We start from the raw sequence: 13,226 nt of genomic DNA, 5'->3' as shown, positions 1-13,226 counted from the left end.
CCAGGAGGCGTCCTTTGTATTTCTGTGGTGTTGGTTGTAACTTATCCTTTTTCATTTCTGATTTTCTATTTGGGCCCTGTCTTTTTTTTTTTTAACAAGTCTAGCTAAAGGTTTATCAATTTTGTTTATCTTTTCAAAGAACCAGCTCTTAGTTTCATTGATCTTTTCTACAATAGGAACAATAGAAATATGGATTTTTAGATAAAATCTCCCACTTTTCAAATGTTAGTAGCTTTTTAAAAATTATGCAAGTCACTGTGTGGGCCACACAGAACATGTCGGTAGGCCTCCAGTTTTCATCTTTTGATTTAAATAATAATTTATCAACTTTATCTTCTCTACTCCAGCCTCCATCACTGCCAAGCATAGATTCTAATGTCTTAGTTTGAAATGAGGGTGAGAACATAAGCCAGCCCTTTGTTAGACATAAAGAATGAATTTGAAGAAAAGGAAACTAGAGAGGAGAAAAGAAAAAAAAAGGTACTTTTGTCTGTTTCCTTGCCAAATAAATATTGCCTGGGCTGTCTCTTTCTTCTGTGTAGATATATGTCTAAGGATGGTAATTACAGTTTTTGAACAACAAATTAGTACAAATGGGGACTTCCCTGGTGGCGTAGTGGTTGGGAATCCGCCTGCCAGCGCAGGGGATATGGGTTCAATCCCTGGTCCAGGAAGATCCCACATGCCGCAGAGCATCTAAACCTGTGAGCCACACTACTGAGCCTGTGCTCCAGAGCCCGCGAGCCGCAACTACTGAGCCCGCGTGCCACAACTACTAAAGCCTGTGCACCTAGAGCCTGTGCTCCACAACAAGAGAAGATGCCGCAATGAGAAGCCTGCACACCACAACAAAGAGTAGCCCCCACTCGCCACAACTAGAGAAAGCTCGTGCGCAGCAACGAAGACCCAATGCAGCCAAAAATAAATAAATAAAAAATAAATAAACTTAGGGGCTTCCCTGGTTGCACAGTGGTTAAGAATCCGTCTGCCAATGCAGGGGACACGGGTTCGAGCCCTGCTCTGGGAAGATCCCACATGCCGTGGAGCAACTAAGCCTGTGCGCCACAACTACTGAGCCTGCGCTCTAGAGCCTGTGAGCCACAACTACTGAGCCTGTGTGCCACAACTACTGAAGCCCACGCGCCTAGAGCCCGTGCTCCACAACAAGAGAAGCCACCGCAATGAGAAGCCTGTGCACCACAACAAAGAGTAGCCCCCACTCGCCGCAACTAGAGAAAGCCTGCACGCAGCAACGAAGACCCAAGGCAGCCAAAAATAAATAATTAATAAATTAATTAATTAATTAAAGAAAAACAAATTAGTACAAATGATCTGACGGTGTGACATAGTGCTTGAATATGGGCATTTCCAGGACAATTGGGGAAACGTGGCAGGCATCCTGAAAAAATGCAAATGAAGTGCCTCCTAGGGACCTACTATCTTGCCTTCTTTCCAGGTGGTAGCTTCCTGTCACAGGGTCTTTTGTGGTTTTGTTTTTTAATACCTCAGTTAGTAAAACCCCTTGCATGGACCTGCCTTCTAGTGAATTGCAAATGTACAGAGGCTCTGATGCTCTGACTCTTCCTAGAGCACTGAAGAACCTACCTGATCCCACCCTGGCCTGCAGCAGTCCCCTGTTTCCAGTGCTTAGTGTGTAGGCTCACTTCAAAGTGCTTCCTGTATTGGCTGGAGTGGAAGTGCAGGGGGACCACTGTCAGGTCCAAATTAAGTGCCTTCTCATTAAGTCTCTTCTCAGGAAAGGTTGGGACTGATCGTTTAGTTTTGGAAAGCTGCTGGAAGCCAAGCTGAGGCTGAGACTTGGGAGGGTGGCTATAAAAGGGAGGGAGACCGAACGGCAGCCATGGTGTCATGGAAAGGTCTGGTCTCTGAGTCTTAGGTCAAACTCAGAAGTGTTTTGGGGCCAGGCTGCTTGGTGTAAGTCCAGGAGTGGCGGCGATCTAGAGGAACAGGAGAGTCTGTGCTCATCTCAAAGGTCCTCAAAAATCTAAATTATTTTAGATCTGTGTTGGTCTCAACAAGACATGTGCTGAATTAGACCCACCTGCTACCGGTTGGAGCCCTGGCCTAGACCCTCTCTGGGAGCCCTCCAGCTCTGGCCCTGTATTATTTGGTAGTACAGTCTTTAAAAAATTCAAACTGAAAGGAGGTCAAGTGTATGTGTGGCCAGACAGCAACCAAAGACTGGGCAGCCATCCACTTCCTTTGCCATGCATGTTTTCTTGCCCTCCTGCCTAGGCCCCATGGTCTTCCTCACTTTTTGTTTAGACCAATACTAGCCAAGGTAGCCTTATATCCAATCATATCTAAATCATTAAGTATAATTGTTCACATTCTGTTCAGTGCTTTCCCCTCATCCACCAACCAGCCTTGTGGGGCTCATTAGGTTAGACTTGGATTTGTTGACAGTCCCTTATTTGACTTCTGAAGTGCTGAAGGGTAATCTTGCATTGGAATGGGGTGTGGGAAAGGGTGAGACAGAGCTGTTACTTGGACTTTGAATTCTTGCTCCTGTCTGTTGAAAATGAGACCGATGAGCAAGGTCCATTTGTTTAATGGGGCTCTCCCTGACTACTCATTCACTCACTTCTAGTCCTTACATGTTGCTGGTGTTTGTTGACTATTTTAGAATATATACCTGCACTGAGTGGTTTGGCTGTGAATGTGGGTTTTATAGACTCATAGAATGTCAGAGGTAAAAGGAACATCGGAGGGGATCTCATCCACCAAAGCCCTCATTTTCTAGATGAGGAAACCGAGGCCCAGAGAGGTGAAGTGGCACAGTGATTTAACGGCAGAGCTAGTAGAAGAACTCGGAGCTCCTGTTATTTTTTTTTCAATCTAGAGCTCTCCTTTATTATTTCCTAATATGTAGTAGCCATATAGATCAATTGTAGAGATCAACCATCTCCTCATTCACGACTCTGATACTTTCCTTCCTAAGCACCAATAAATATTATAAATCCAGCATGAATATAGATACTGTGGAAAATGTTGCTAGTGAAAATTATGCTTCCTAGCTACAGGCTTATATCCAGTGGGGGCTCTCAGACTTACTAATAAGTGGGAGCACCTAAGATGTACATAGGTTTTGCAACTATCACCGTCCCTAATTACTGTTAAAACAGTTTTAGCTGGTTAGATAACCATAATCATGGTAACTGTTAAAAAAAATTCTCGTGTTTAAAAAACAATGTCGTACTTTTTTCTTTTTAATCTCAGTACTGAGTATGGAGTAGGTGCTTAATACATACGTACAGAATGAAATAAATACTTCAGCACAATTCTAGGTTTTGCTGTTCTATCCATTGGCCCAGGCCTCCCAGGGGAAGCTATCCTATCCATAGACCCTGACCTATAGGAAATCTGATGCTGTTTCCTAGTGCAGCAAGAAAAATAAAGGCTCTGACTATGACATATTTTCTAATGGCATCTGTACAGTGTACAGAGAGGACTTAGAACATCTTACCTGATCAGCACAAAGTTCCAGGCCAATGTTAAATTAAAGCATTACTGTAAGGAACCTACCTAGGTAAGCTTGTCTTGTACTTTTAGGCCATCTTGACGGCATCTCTTTATTTCTCGGCTGCTTCTTCCTCCCATCCAGATCACCTGGATATAGTGCTTCTCAAACAATTCTGCTTTTCTTAATGGTGGAGAAAACTATACGTGGACCCTCTGGCAAGCCAATGAGTAGTTTGAAGTGGCTTCATGCAGATACGCAATTTCTGTTTAAGCTTGTGTTTTATTTTTTAAATTCGTGAAAAGTTTTTATTCTGCTCCATCCATTGTTTCAGTAGCATACTAGTATTTGCTCCCAAATTTGGGGTAAAGTTTCTTCTCAGGAAAATGTGCCATGTTTAGCTCCTGTGGCATTCTTTGGGACACCTGGGCTACATCGTCAGAGCCCAGTTAGAGGATGATGGAACTAGAGAAGTACCTGATATATCCATCCCCTGAAGCAGCTCATCATTCTTAGCCTGAAGAGGTTATCAGATTTCTTTAAATTTGAGGCAGTCATTTTCAAACAGTTCTTAAAAACCCATCCAAGTAGTGTTTTTTTCAAAAACAAGGTTGTCATGGAAAGCCAATATGTAAGACTTGGGTCTGCTCTGGTTAAAAGGAAGGGACTGGCGGGTCTAGAGTTTTACCCCCTTGGGTCCCTTCCCTTCTCCTTGTAAGGGGTCACTGGGGGCTCTGTTCGTAGCTTGAAAATCATTAAACTAGGGTGAATCCATTCTTCATCCAGATGTGGTATCTTTCATTCATTAAACATCCATTCACTTAGCAAGCATCTGTTGAGTGACTACTATGTGCAAGCAGTGTTCTGGCACTACTGACACAGCACTGAATAAAACAGATAATATTTTCTGCCTGCATGGAACTAACATTCTAGTGAAGTAGTCAACGAACTATCATGATAAATACTGTAAAATGCATAGTTTCTTAGCTAATGATAGTCCTAAGAAGAGCAGTAAAACAGGGAAGGGAGATTGGAGATATCAGGATATTTGTTTTGCAATTTTATAAAGTGTGGCTGGGGAAGGTGATGAGAAAAAGATGAGAAAATGAATTTTAAGTAAAGACTCGAAGGAGATGGAGAAGGTAACCCTGTGGAGATCTGGTGGAAAAGCCTTCCAGGTGGAGGAAGGAGCAAGTGCAGAGCCCTGAGGTGGGAGTGGGCTTGGCTGTTCAAGGAACAGCGAGACTTTCACTGTGAGCGAAATAAAAAGTCCCTGGAGGGTTTTGAGTCGATTCTGTTAAGCTCCAACAATGTCACCCTGACTGCTGGGTGGAGACTAGACTGAATTATGGGCTAGGGGAGAGTAGGGAAACCTGTCAGCAGGCCATTATGATAATGCAGAAGAGAAAAGGCGGTGATCTGGGACAGAATGGTGGCAATGGGATGGTGAACAGTGGTCAACCTCTGGCCTTAGGGCCAGCAGGATTTACTCTGGACCAGATGTGGAGTGTGAGAAAAAAGAAAAGAGCTAAGAATTATCTGAACAACTGGAAGATTGGGGTTCCCCAGGTTAGAGGGAGTATCAGGGGCTCATTTCAACATGTGAAATTTGATGCGTTTGTCATACACCTAGGTAAAGATGTCTCTAGGCAGTTGGACATATGGGTCATGAATTTAGGACAAAGTTCAGGCTGCAGATTCATTTTCCCACATCCCTGTAGTAAGGGTGTGGTGTATCAGAAATACATTGGCAAATTGTCTTTCTACAAATGGCATACATCCAGAAGGTTCATGGTTTCCAGTCCCAGTCACTTGAGGCCACGTTCCAGTTGGCATGTGTACAGATAATCTCTTGCTCTCACCCTTAACCAAGTGGGTTAGAAAAACATGTCCACACTTTCTTTCAAGGACCCCTAGGGATGACTTGGGAGCTCAGAAACACAGTTCCATGGAACTAGGTTTCATAATCTCCGATCCAGAGCATTGCTTTTCAGTTGCAGTGGCCTCCTTACGAGGCCACAAAAAGTTTGGAATAAAGCAAAGAAAACTTGTTTAGCTACCAGGGCTGCCTTTGTAGAACCGGGGGCAGATCACAAAGCTGGCATTATCTCACATTGTGAATGACTTTATCAAGAGGAAATCCTCTTCAAAGTATGTCAAGGGTAGGCTTGAGGGGAAAAGAAGTGAAAAATGGGGCTTCCCTGGCGGCGCAATGGTTAAGAATCTGCCTGCCAGTGCAGGGGACAGGGGTTCGAGCCCTGGTCCGGGAGGATCCCACATGCCGCGGAGCAGCTAAGCCCGTGAGCCACAACTACCGAGCTCGTGTGCCACAACTACTGAAGCCCGCGTGCCGCAACAGAGAAGCCACTGCAATGAGAAGCCCGTGCACCGCGACGAAGAGTAGCCCCCGCTCACCGCAACTAGAGAAAACCCACGTGCAGCAACAAAGACCCAACACAGCCAAAAATAAAAATAAAATAAAAAAAAAAAAAAAAGAAGAAGTGAAAAATGCAACATGCAACCCTGGGAGGAGGGGTGGCAGATTGGCTCTGCCTACATCACAGAAGGAATGATTTTTTTGACTTGTGTGCACAGGAGCTTCCGTTTCACTTTGTAACAGAGGGCCAAGCCTCCAGCCCAGTGTAGCTGCATCCTGGAGTAACTGCTCAGCCCCAGGTCCAAAGCGTGGGAACTGGAGCGGGGCCACGAGTCACTCAGCACCGACAAACACAGTAAAGCCCTGCTGTCTGTGTTACAGTGTGGGAGGCAGGGGAAGGCAAGGAGGTTGAGACAGGAGGAGAAGTAGATGGAGTACAGGAAAGAGCATCGGGAGTTCTACGAGGAGAGCTTAAGGTGGTTTAGAGAAGATTTGAAGACTAGGTGGCATTTGAATGGTCACTAGGATTTGGCTAAGCAGAAAAGGGAAAAAGGGAAATCTTAGCAAAGGAAATGGCACAAGCAGAGGAAGATGTCTTCAAAGAACATTAAATTAAAGTGGCAGAGCTAAAGAAAGAGAAAGAGGGCGTGGAAAGGGAAGCAATACTACAATGTTGTGGTTAAGTCCATAGTCTCTAGAGTCAGGCAGATAGAGAATTGAAGGCCAGCTCTGCACTTTACTGTGTGACCTTGGGCAAGTTACTCAACCTATATGATCCTCTGTTTCCTCAGTGTTCCATGTAGTGAATGACATGAATGCCTAATAGGGTGTTTGTGACTATGAAATGAGATAATCTATTTAAGTGCTTGGCACAGTTCTCTATAACTATCCATCTTACTATGAAAGGTAAAAGATTGAAAGAAATTATAATAAAACATTGTGGTAGTCAGCACTGGATGGAGGGATTTGGGGTAATTTTTATCCATTTCATTCTTTCTGTATTTAGTATGTTTTCTTCCACATGTATTCTAATACTAATAATCTCGAAAACATAACATAGGTTTTCATTCTTTTTAAGATTGTGTGAAAGGCAGTAGAGGGCAAGAAGTTCAGAAGAATAGATTGAGGCTAGATCACCAAGCACTTTCTTTTTTTAAAAATTTATTTCATTAATTTATTTATTTGCTTGTGCCGGGTCTTAGTTGAGGCAGGCAGGCTCCTTAGTTGCAGCTCTTGGGCTCCTTAGTTGCAGCTCAAGGTCCCCTTAGTTGCAGCATGCAGGCTCCTTAGTTGTGGCATGGGAACTCTTAGTTGCAGCATGCATGTGGGATCTAGTTCCCTGACCAGGGATCAAACCCGGGCCCCCCTGCACTGGGAGTGCGGAGTCTTAACCACTGCACCACCAGGGAAGTCCCACTTCTTTGTGGCAAGAGTTTCAACTTGTTTCACGAACTCAAAGATTCTATACACATGTTTTAGGCGTTCCATAGATATTTGATTTAATTTTCTACATTAAAAATATTTGTTGAAATATATATTTTGAAACTATAATACATTACATGTTTTAATATGTAATACACAAATATTAACATATGAGAAACATTAAAATAATTTATGCTACCACTTGACTTGTTTTGTTGCAGACCTTATAGTAAAGCTACTTTGGCATTCTTGTGCAAATAAGATCTCCTGCAAGATGAACTGTTAAAACCGTTAGCATTTGCCGCTACTTAACTGTGTAAGAATTTTCTCAATACTGTACAACCAAAATAAAAATAAATAAATAAATTGAATGCTAGTATAAGAATGTAGTTCCCATGGTTACCAGGGGGTAAGGGAGAGGAGGGATAAATTGGAAGACTGGGATTGACATATACACACTACTACATATAAAACAGATAACTAATAAGGACCTACTGTATAGCACAGGGAACTCTACTCAATACTCTGTAATGGCCTATATGGGAAAAGAATCTAAAAAGGAGTGGATATATGTATATGTATAACAGATTCACTTTGCTGTACACCTGAAAATAACACAACATTGTAAATCAACTATACTCCAATAAAAATGTTTTAAAAAAAGAATCTGGTTCCCTTACCCTTGATTTTAGATTTTTGTGTTTATCAGAAGAGCCTCATTTTCCCTCACTGATTGACTTTATGATCCATAAATGTAATGATTTTTAACTTAGAAAATAAATTCATATTAATAAAATATAATTTTTATCTGTCTTATACATTGGGGTCTGTGTCAGATTTTTGTCTACGAAAGCATTCATCTGATTTGGAAAATTTTAAAAAGTCTGGTTCTTCGAGGAAGATGCGGTCACTGCTGCTGCAGAGCGCTGGTCCACCTGGTCAGGAAGCCACGCCGCAGCCATGGCTTTTCAAGACCCCTGAAAGACTCCCCTGGCGCCAGAAGTGGCAACTCACCGAATTAGAATTACCTTAACCAGCCGCAACACAAAATCTTTGGAGAAGGTATGTGTTGACTTGATCAGAGGCACAAAGTATAAGAATCTCAAAGTGAAAGGAGTAGTTCGGATGCCCACCAAGACTCTAAGAATAACTACAAGGAAAACTCTTTGTGGTGAGAGGGTCTGAGACTTGGGATTGGTTTCAGATGAGGATCCACAAGCGACTTCATTACCTTGCACAGCCCTTCTGAGGTTGTGAAACATGTTACTTCCATCAGTATTGAGCCAGGAGTCAAGGTTGAAGTTGCCATTGCAGATGCTTAAATCAACCTTTTTAATAAATTGATAATCAGTTGCGATTTTTTTTTAAGTCTGAAAACCAATATTCAACAGGCATAAGGGAGCCTCTGAAAATTTGGGGGTAGAAGAGTATAAATCTTAAGTCTTTGCAATTTTTCTGGTAGCAGTGTGAGCGATGGATTGAAGGGGAAAGGGTACAGACTGAAATCATGGAGACCAGTTAGAAGATCACTTCTGAAGTATAGATGGGAGTGAATAGGGTCTAAACTAGGGGGCAGGGCAGTAGACAAGGGGAGGAGAAGATGGATGGGAGAGACGCTGAATGTGGGATTGACTTGACAAGACTTGACAACTGATTAGGCACGAGAGAGGGCAGTCAAAGCTGACATGCTGAGGTTTAAAACATAAGCCCCCAAGACAATGGCAGTCCTGTTCTTTAGATCTTACACAAAGAAAGAGCAGCAGATTTGGGATGCAAGAGCAGGAGATGATGGGTTCAGTTTGGGATGCATTGATTTTAAGTGTCTGTGGGCAGAAAAGTGGGAGAGACATCCAATCAGCAGCTGGATTATATTGGTCTAAAGCTCAGGAGATGGTTCTGGGCTGGACACAGAGCTAGAGATTTGGGATTGATCCACCTGGAATCCATGAAGTCCCAAAATTCCTACTGCAAACTGTAAATAGTAGTTTAATTAGATTGCGTGTTACCATTTTGGCCAATACTTTCAAGTTAAAAGGCATATGATAGCAATTTAAATTTTTTTGTTTCATTCTAAATGAAGTAGCAGTTTCTCTCAGTCTGTGCTAGATAGTGAGTTATTACATCGGGTAGTGGTTTTCCAGCTTAAATTATAGAGTGCTTACGGCAGAACCTGGGTAGACCTTGCAAGACCTATGTCAGAGCATTGACCTTGTAGAGCTAGGTAGCCCTAAGAGGATCACAGCTGAAGATAATACAGCTACATCCCAAATCTGCCACTGACTACAAGAGGCTTATGTTTCAGTAGTAGGAATATTTATCTAATGCCAGAATGATGTGAATTATGGGCATCGTGCAAAAATCCCAGTGCTGCTAAAGAAAACTAATTATTTACTAAACAGAGTTGTTACTATGATATGCTTACAAGTTGCAGTCTGATAAATAATGGAACTTTAGAACTTACATGGCCTATAGAGTTCCAGCTCAACTTTCTAATTGAACAATTAACCCAAAGTTATACTTGGTAGTGGAGCTCAGAACTCAGGTCAGCCCACTGTGCTTCCCATGACATCATATTTGATCTAATTCCATTCCTATATTTTGTAAGTACAGTAGTCCTCTAATTCAGTGGGATATCCGGCATATAGGGGCAATTAACCTTATCTGTAAAAGGATGTATGTGTATCAAGCAGTGCTTGACCTGAGGGGAGATGAGGAAACTGCCGTCATTCTACAGCCTTTTACCTTTGTGGATCAGCTTTTTCTTATTTCTCCTTGTACATATTTGCATATAGAACAGTTGGAGAGTGTGGATTATACAAGTGACAGCTGAAGCTGCAAGGAAATTATCTATGTCAGAATGTCAAAGTACTAGAAGTTAAGGGGTGAGTGATGGGAAGGTGATAGTCACACTTTGAATGTGTGGAAACTAAGCAGTGTGGCTCATCTCCCTCTTTTTTTCCCCTGATCCTTACTAAACCCCTCATTTATGGCATCCTGGAGATGGTACCTACCTCAGAGTGGTGAATGGAACTCAGGACAAACTTAAGTCAAGAGGTGACCTTCTTATTAAAGCAATGAGAATGTGTTTTGTCCAGTTGAAAGAGATTGGCTCTGATTAAGCATGGCACCAAGTTTGACGCAATCAAATAATACTCTTTCACACTTTAAATATTTGGAATGATCACAGTCACTTTTTCAAATAGTGTCTCTCCACTTTTATCACAATCCTAAACTGTGTAATACTGAGTCTTTGTAATCCTAAAGAGGTTAAAGTAGCTTAAAATGGGAATTAGATTATGTGATACTTAATATTTCAAACATTTTTTTCTGATTTTAAAAACAAGATATAATCACTGTAGAACACTTTAAAAAGTACAGGAAAGTGTGAAAAAGAAAACAAAATTCACTCATTATCCCATCCTCTTTTGTGGTACCTGTTTTTAATGAAATGCACATATAAGTGTAATTACTTTAAAAACAGTAAACATTGAAATTCATGAAGTGAATCTGTGGGATAAATTGATCATCATTTGGCTTTTAGGAGTTCAAATGTCATCCATCCCAGACAGATAGGAAGGGAGCAGAGTGGCCCAGCGCTCTGCAGGAGAGTTGCTGATCTGCTGACAGCTGATAGGACACATTGTCATTGTTGAGGTCATCATGGTGGCAGAGCAGGCTGGTTCTGGACCAAATCTCATCCTGCCTCTGTCCTCATCCTGCCTCTGTCCTCCCATCTCACCTTTAAGTTAGTCAGTTGACATCTATTTATTAAGCAGAACTGAGTTAGGCGTAAATACAGAGAGAGGATAGAGAAGCCATCAAAATTGGGCAGGTTCCCTGCCTTTATGGAGATTAAAAACTAGTGGGGGGGCTTCCCTGGTGGCGCAGTGGTTGAGAGTCCGCCTGCCGATGCAGGGGTCACGGGTTCGTGCCCCGGTCCGGGAAGATCCCACATGCCGCGGAGTGGCTGGGCCCGTGAGCCATGGCCGCTGAGCCTGCGCGTCCGGAGCCTGTGCTCCGCAACGGGAGAGGCCACAACAGTGAGAGGCCCGCGTACCGCAAAAAAACAAACAACAACAAAAAAACTAGTGGGAATGGTAAGCATTAAAGAATTATGCCAAGAAACAGAGCCGTGGCATTGGTGTGCTTCTGTGAGTTCCATTCTGAATGCTCTCCTTTTTATGTAATTAAAATGCTGAGAGATATATTTTGCCTACATGATGTATTACATACAGGATATTCCTATGCACATAATGCATTTATTTATACATATACAAGGTAGTGTAGGCAAACCACCAATATTGTACTTTCTGGGAGATTTAAATGATTGATAATGGTAATTTTCACTCTGCTCTTTTCACTTCATATGCTGATTTTAGATCCTCACCCCTGGGTGACCTGGAGCTGTTAGTAAGGGAGGAAGGGAGGAACACAAGGTGCTAAGAGACAAGATAACCGAAGAGAACTATTTAGATTGGGAAAGCGGCAGACACTCACTGCTTCCACACTTTCCCAGAGACCCTGTTTGGGTAAATACTAAGATCAAAAACAATTAAAAAAAAAAAAAGCTCCCAGGGAGCAGTTCAACTTTGCAGAAAAAGAAGGTAGGAATGGAAAATTGAGGGGCTATCTCAGGCAGTGGTTCTAGTTCAGAAATGTTCAATGCCGTTCTTCCTACAGAGCTGCTCTTTGTTTCATGTTTGATTTCTTCTACATGAATAATTCCCATTCTTATGTTCAGATGCAACAATCCAGCATTCATTGTCATGATAAAAATAGAAAATGACAGGCATTGATTTTTCACAGCAATTAGTCCTACATCTGTTTTCTGATTTCTTGAGCATATACAGGCAAAACAGGCAGGACAGTAATGTGGAAGAGAGTGCCTCATGCATTTAATGGGAGACAGTTGTTTTGACAAGTAAGGTGTGATGAAGGACGCTGTATTGGAGAGGGATTTTTTAAATCCATTTCAGATTTAACCTTCTGTCGTGTGTAAGAAACACCTGCTAAGAAGATCAGATTTCATATAGCTAAAATAACAATGACTTTATCAGGTTTTCCTTAATCTCTTCTAATACTTGCCATTCGAGGGACTTTTTCTCAACCCCATCTGTTTTTTTTTTGTTTTTATTTTATTTTATTTAATTAATTAATTTATTTATTTTGCTGTATGCGGGCCTCTCACTGTTGTGGCCTCTCCCGTTGCGGAGCACAGGCTCTGGACGCGCAGGCTCAGCGGCCATGGCTCATGGGCCCAGCCGCTCTGCGGCATGTGGGATCTTCCCGGACCGGGGCACGAACCCGTGTCCCCTACATCGGCAGGCGGACTCTCAACCACTGTGCCACCAGGGAAGCCCCAACCCCATCTGTTTTGATTGTACCAAAAGGACCTGATAAGCTCAATTAGGATAATGTATACAGCAGCATTTTGTAAAAATGTTTCAGGACGATAAGATATTCTTATTCTTCATTCATTTCACAAATATTTATTGAGGGAATATTCTGTGCCAGGTACTATGCTAGATACTGGGAAAGTATCAATAGTATGTACTAGATACAAGACAGGCAAAAGTGCTAGTCCAGGCTCTCATGGAGCTTTCATTTACTTCAATAAGTGTTCCCTGGTTCCCCCTTCCACCCCTCCCGCTGTGATGGGCGCACATCTCGATCACAGCACTTATCTCACTATAGCATGATAGGTCCTGGTTTACCCATCTATCTCTTCTGTTATCTTTTGAGCACCTCAAAAACAGAGGGCGTGTCCCCTTAGCTCCTTGGTATCTATGATGCCTGCCTTGCACACAGTATGTATTTAATTCATGTTTATAGTAATGGATCAATTAATGCATGGTGGTTAATGTTGGCCCTGCAACCATAGACTCTCAGTCCAGACCATAAAATAGGCAGTGACATGTAAGACTGTATAGTCTAGCCTCTTTTTAC

At 42.3% G+C, this 13,226-nt stretch overlaps 1 pseudogene; it reads left to right on the top strand.

Annotated features, from left to right (window-relative positions):
- The first annotated feature begins 8,240 nt into the window (after positions 1–8,240).
- LOC113611011 (40S ribosomal protein S20 pseudogene) lies at positions 8,241–8,673 on the top strand (annotated as a pseudogene).
- The last annotated feature ends 4,553 nt before the right edge of the window (positions 8,674–13,226 follow it).

The sequence above is a fragment of the Aethalodelphis obliquidens genome, unplaced genomic scaffold, assembly GCF_003676395.1.
Source record: "Aethalodelphis obliquidens isolate GAN/ISIS:26980383/991018 unplaced genomic scaffold, ASM367639v1 scaffold66, whole genome shotgun sequence".
Lineage (NCBI taxonomy): Eukaryota > Metazoa > Chordata > Mammalia > Artiodactyla > Delphinidae > Aethalodelphis > Aethalodelphis obliquidens.
This window is presented reverse-complemented; position numbering and strand designations above follow the sequence as displayed.